Below are 6546 nucleotides of genomic sequence, written 5' to 3'. Positions count from 1 at the left end.
CAAGGAAATCTTATGTAGATTTAACTGAAGATTTATTTGGCAACAACCCCATTTTTTCCTTCTCCTTTGCCTCCCTTTTCCTTTCTGACTCCTCCTCCACACTCTCCACAGGACCCCCCTTGGGACACATGTCCAAACAAACAAAGAAAAGTATTACTGAATAGCATACAAGTGTTAAAATATTCTTAATAACTATGAATTAAAACAACATGGATTGCATGTTGCACTGAGGTTCTCCACACTACCTCAGGTCATCGAGGGAGATGGCATTAGGCCAACAGGAGTTCTGCCAAGGACTGCAGGATTTGGCCTGAGGATTGGAATCTTCCAAAGCAACGTTTTTCTGACCTCCACTCCCCCCTTTTTTCCAAGCACACATACACAGCTCTCCGATCGGATGGTGGTATTGTTTCAGAACTTGAAACATGTCCAGTATTTGGCCTTTGTTTCCCAACGGTTGAGGAAACATTCTGTTCTCACACTCTAATGGCTTTTCTCTAATGAGCACATGAAAATAACAAGCCTACACTAAAGCAATCTTGTTTTTAGGGGTGTGGGGGGGAAGGAATGATTAAAAGCCAAGGCCTCTATTTTCCAATGCTGCTAGAAATGACAGGGGTTTAAAAGCTCACCTTTTGAAAGGGCAAATGCTGAAGTCTGATTCTGTAGCACCGTGATTCGTTTTTAATTACATGTTTGTGGTAGAACTCACAGAATGCCATGCACACAGATATGCCCTGGGAAGCATCCATAAAGACAGCAGCAAGAGAAATGGAGGCAGAGAGTTCCCTCTGATCAGGGAGATGGCCTCTCAGATTTGGCTGAGGCTGGGTTTTAACCAGTCTCTCCTAATGTGTCCAGCAGCAGATTGCACATGATAGTACATTAACAAGTGATAGCACACTAGCACATTAGCAAGTGACAGTAGCCCTATTTAAGCATTATCCCCATGTTCTGGCGGAACAAGAAAAGCAGGGGAACAGCTAAGCATGCCTTCATGCTGACACGCCCCCTCTAGCCATGACCCTACCCACTTTCCCCAGATTTAGCACTTGTCTCCAGAGACCAGAGGCAAGCACTGAACCTGAGGAATGTTTCTCCCCATGATCTCAGACCCTGACCAACACTTGAAATCATGGGGAATAGCTCTCTCTAGGTTCAGTGCTTAACTCTACAGACTAGCACCGAACCCAGGAGACTGGTGGGTGTGGCTGCAGGGGAGTATTCATGCGAAAACATAGCTAGCCTGCAAGTATGCTGCTGTTCCTGCCATCACGTGCTCAGCCCGAGTGCCTGGAAAGACCAATGCATATCTCCATACTGTGAAAAACTCCGGTTACTGATTTCTGCAGAGTAAGCTGCTGTTAGAGGCATAAGAGCAGGCCAAGCTGAGGGATTTTCCTGGTCAGTTGGCAGTCTTAGCCACTGCTGAGGGATTTTCCTGGTCAGTTGGCAGTCTTAGCCACTGCTGTTGTGACTGTGTTGTTCCCATCCAGAGTGGCGGCAATGTGCAGATGGCACACACAGCAGGTAAGCAGGACACAAGGAGGAATATGCTGAGGAAGTATTCCAAGGATTTCAACATAGGGTTCATTAGTGATGGTGATAATGGTAATAGAAGTGGGGCCGGCATCCAGGGATTGGCATGGTTGGGCAGCTGCCAAAGGCCAAAGGTCCTCAAGATGGCTTACTACTGATCCCTAAGATCACCTCTGTGCCCATAGTCTTAATGTGATGGCGAGGAGTGACCATCTCAGGGGCCTATACGGGGCCAGCCCAAGAACTGGGGGCACCCCAAGCAAAGCCTGGCTTTGGTGTCCCCCCCCCTCCTCATTGGCCACCCTGGCTGGCTGTCTGGCTCAGATGGTGTGCACACCTGGCCACGGCCACCTGTCACCCGGCTGGCTGGCTGAGGATGGCTGACTCCAATGGTACACACATGCAATCCAGGCTGTCTGTGCCCGTCTCCACTTGGCACCCTAGGCGACTGCCTAGTTCACCTAGCGGGCAAGCCAGCCCTGGGCCTTTGAAGGGCAGTTTGCTGAGGGCCCACTGAAACTAGGAGCCAGCCCTGTTTATTAGATTAGGTACAAGGGAAGTTAGAGAAGGACGACCATGTTAGAGCAGAAGCACCATTTGGGGTTTCAGTCAGGGGAAGATAGAGAGATGTGAAGGCAAAGTTAACATCAGGTTTCAAAGGCCTGCTCTTACTCAGGATTGAATATTTTTTAAAGCAGTGAGCATTTGTTGCAGTTTGCTTCTCCTCCCTCAGAGTAACCTGAGATACACGGCTGCTTTCACAGGTGGGGTCTGCTCCCTTCCTGACCTTTCCGAATGACACTCCTGAGATAAGAACAGGCAGCAAGCCTCAGACCTCTGTCTTACGGGGCGGGGGGCGGGGGGGGGGATATTAACCGGAATAACAATCCATTAGCACTTTATCCTCTATAGTTCACACCTTCTAGCTAGATTGGTATGTCTTCACGTTAATCTTTTCTGTTCATCTCCATTCAGCAGATTTATTTCTTTGCTTGGCCAAGGCTTGGTCCATGTTTCAAGTTCCCAATTCAGTAGTACCATCCCAATAATGTAAATAGCCTGGATCAGATACAGACTCACTTATACAAGTAGCCTTGGGCCTAAACTATACATGATATAAAAACCCTGTATACTTGTGTGTGTCCATAAGCTGAGGAAACACACAATTTTGAATCATTTGGGACCTTGAAGAGATGAGCTTTCGTAGCCAGTCTTTCTTCAGATTCGTTGTTGTCTGCCCAATTCTTCCAATCACAAAGCTTTTGTTGAGACCCCAGATGGCATTTCAGTGTTCCCAGAAGTTCCTCTTTAAATGGCAGCATGCAAGCACAGAGAGGCATGAAAATTATTATGGACTATGTCCTGCTATTGGTTATTGTGGTTTGGTTGGTTTGGTTTGTGATCTCATTGGCAGAATACTCCACTTCCTCCTCCTTTCCACAATGTGTACTCCATTTGCACTGAAGTAATTATGCACAAGATCTTCTTATCATTTGTTTGGGAACTCCCCAACTCCCTCACCTCTGCCATCATTGCTTCTTATCTCAATCCCAATCCCAATCCTATGCAGACTCTCTCCTTTAAAAGATAAGTGCTTCTATGCACCTGACTCTGTCTAGGATTGCATCTTGCAAGAGTGGGTGTTGCAAAGCAGGTGGAAACGTGCACAGTTCAGTTTTTGTTGCATGAACAGAAAACTGGTTTCCTGAGAATGTTATGAGTAATCATGTTTTCACTCAATCCTCTTCCGATGTTGGGTGTTGCATCCCAGGCAAAACAGTTTTGGAATTACTGGGTGGTCCACAAATATTATATCAAGGTTTCCAGATCAAAGTTTCGAAACCCAGAGGATACTCTGCAGTGCCTAAAATTAGATATTTCCTGAGTTGCATTCAGCAGTGAAATTGTTAAATTTTAAAAGCAAATTTCTGATTATACAATCACTCAATTACATTGGCCTTGAAAGTCTGTGTTCTCAGGATGGATAATAAAGACTTCTGGATATCCAAGATCTAAATAAATATATGGTCTGTTGGAAAGTGGTGTTCTTTGGCTAACCTTTTTGTGCTACACTGCGGGGAAACGTATGTATGTTCGTATTTCACTTCCTACAAGGACACAATAAAGAAACAAAACTGAACGGAAGGTCTTGGTACCAAATGCCACCATTCTATTGTTTTTTTGATTAAACATGCTTTCATGTTAAATTAAAGGAAATCATAATTTTAACAGATAGACCAAACACATAAATAATGTGCTATAGTCAAATACCTCATCTGTAATACATTTTGAAGAATATTTATTAAGCATGAACAGATGCTTCAAGTTTGGCTTACAAAGGTAAATTAGCTAGCTAGAGTCTGGGCCAGTGTGATCCAAATGGAATGGAGCCTTCCTTAAGTAGTTTTGGGGGCAGGTTTCCTGTACCTTTCATTGTTGTGTAGAAGTGCTTCCAAGGGTTTCTGCCCAACCAATAAGAGCATCAGAGTCAGAGGGGCCTTTGCTCCGTGTGCTGATGTTGAGAAACTAAATTGTTGCGCTCATGGGACAGGGCCTTCTCTGTTGTTGCCCCCAGGCTCTGGATTTTTTCCCAGTTAATATGCACTCTCTGACATCTGTGGCTGCTTCTGAAAATCAACTCAAGACTTTTATTTACTCAGGCTTTTACCTATTAGAGGCTGCCAGGTTTTCTCAGCTCTCTTGCTTTTTGGGGAGATGGGTGTTTATGTTTTTTAATGTTGATTTTTAAATGTAACTTCTATGGAATTTTACTGTATTTTATCTTTTGTAAACCACCTTGGGATGCATTATGAAAGGCGGTATAAAAATTGAACAATAAATAAATAATGTGGAGATTTGAGCAAGTACAACTTTTCTCATTTCTAGGCATGGCAAAGTGCACACATGCTAAAATTTATTCTTTTCCATTAGCCAAAGGGGGCTGCCTCTACATAAGAGGATAAATGGACACAAATCAGACATTTAAAATGGATGCTAATACAAGGGGAGAATTTCAGTATTCCTGAACATCGTGTAACAGTTTCAAAAATTGTCATACTTCAGCAAAAAAAAAGGTTTCAACAGCTTCCGTGTGAATTTTTTGGTGCAGATTTGCCACTATCAGACTGGGCTCATTTGGGAGTGGACTAGCTCATTATAGAAAATAAGTGTTCTTCATGCCATGTGTATGTATACACCACTCATCTTGCTTTACCAGTTCATCTGCTGGGAGGGGAACTTAGAAAGTGGCCTTATACCTAGTCAGACAATTGACCCATCTAGCTCAGTATTGCCTACACTGACTGAATCAGCTGTCCCAAGTTTCCAGGCAGGAGTCTTTCCCAGCCCTACCTGGCGATGCTGGGGATTGGATCTGGGGCCGTCAGCATGCAAGCAAAGGCTCTGCCACTGAGCTACGACTCCGTCCCCTAAGGGGAATATTGTTAGAGGTTGTTGATTTTTGCCCACAACAGGTAAAACAGCAGAGCACTGAGGAATGAGCACACACTCCAGTTACAGAGTAGGTAGCAGAGGATGGTTCGGATATTGCAGCTATTTAGAGAAAACACATGGAGATCCTTGTATGACTAAACACTAAATATTTATTGGTTAAATACACTTAGATAGGAAAGACCTATCTCTAATCTAAAGGACTACATAGTGGATAGGTAAGGAGAGAGAGAGAGAGATGTTTCCATCTGCTCTGTAGGAGGAGAGGAAAGATTGTGACTCAGCACAGGAAGTGCTGCAGAGTCAGTTCAGGGGTCATAGAGTAGGGACAGATAGGGAGACCCTGACTCACCGTCTCTACTCCCAATGCCCCTAGTGGCCATTAGGACAGTTGGTGCAAAAGCTCGATGCACTGGCAGTTCATCTCCAACAAATATCCTACAACAGGCAGCAGAGCCACACCCATTTTTTTTTCTTTTCTTTTTAAATATCCTTTGACATATTGGCTGCCCAGAGACGGACGTTTGGGTGGAGTATAAATTTGATAGATAGATAGATAGATAGAGTTGTATTTTGCATACACCTTTATCTGTTTCCCACCCTCCCTTCCCCCCGCCCAGCCTTCCCGCCCTTAACTAGCCTTTGCACGCTGCTCTGGCGGGTGGTGGGGAGGTGAGAAAAGAAAGAAGAGATAGAGGGAGAAAGAGAGAAGAAGAAGAGGGGGAGCAGGAGGGGAGGGTGAGAAGAAGGGAAGGAGATACACACCGTTGCACCAATAGGGATCTGGGTGCAGTATATCTCAACCGAGTATATCTCATACTCGGGGTATATCTCAACCGAGTGGGGACTAAAATCAGGTCCTAAACAATGGATATGGAGAAGCTTACTGGTAGCCAAGACAGTAATACTGCGGCAATGGAAATCTCCCACTCCTAGGAGTCAGGAATGAGTGCAGGACTTGCTTGAGTTAGTGGCACATGAAAAATGGGCCCTCATAAAAGTAAATCAACTGCATAAATGGTCAGAAATCTGGGACAACTTTACTACTACTGCTACTGCTACTGCTACTGCTACTACTACCCCCAGCAACAGCCACTGGAGAGATGCTGTGCTGGGGTTGGATAGGGCCAGTTGCTCTCCCCCTGCTAAATAAAGAGAATCACCACTTTAAAAAGATCCCTCTTTGCTCAGTTAGCAGGGGTTAACTTTATTGAACTATTCTTAGAATAATTAAAAACAAACCCCAAACACACCCATTTTCATTGGAATTTGTTCTCTTTTCTCTGGAGATGGGCAAGTGGCCCTGGCTTGCATTGGATTGTCTCAGAAATAACCCAAAGTTATTTCCCCCCAAAATGAGATAATACCTTATTATGGAAGTATTCCCCCACCACCACCTCCCGCCATGGTCACAGATTCTCAGATCACATTTAAAAATTGCATAAATAGCATACTTCAGAATAATTCAATTTATTTCCCAGTCCAATCCAAATTCTCTCCTCCCCCAACCACCTCCCTCTCTCCCATTCCTGATTTCTTGGTGGCAAGACAAGAAGT

The sequence above is a fragment of the Hemicordylus capensis genome, chromosome 1 (assembly GCF_027244095.1).
Source record: "Hemicordylus capensis ecotype Gifberg chromosome 1, rHemCap1.1.pri, whole genome shotgun sequence".
NCBI classification, from domain to species: domain Eukaryota; kingdom Metazoa; phylum Chordata; class Lepidosauria; order Squamata; family Cordylidae; genus Hemicordylus; species Hemicordylus capensis.
This window is presented reverse-complemented; position numbering follows the sequence as displayed.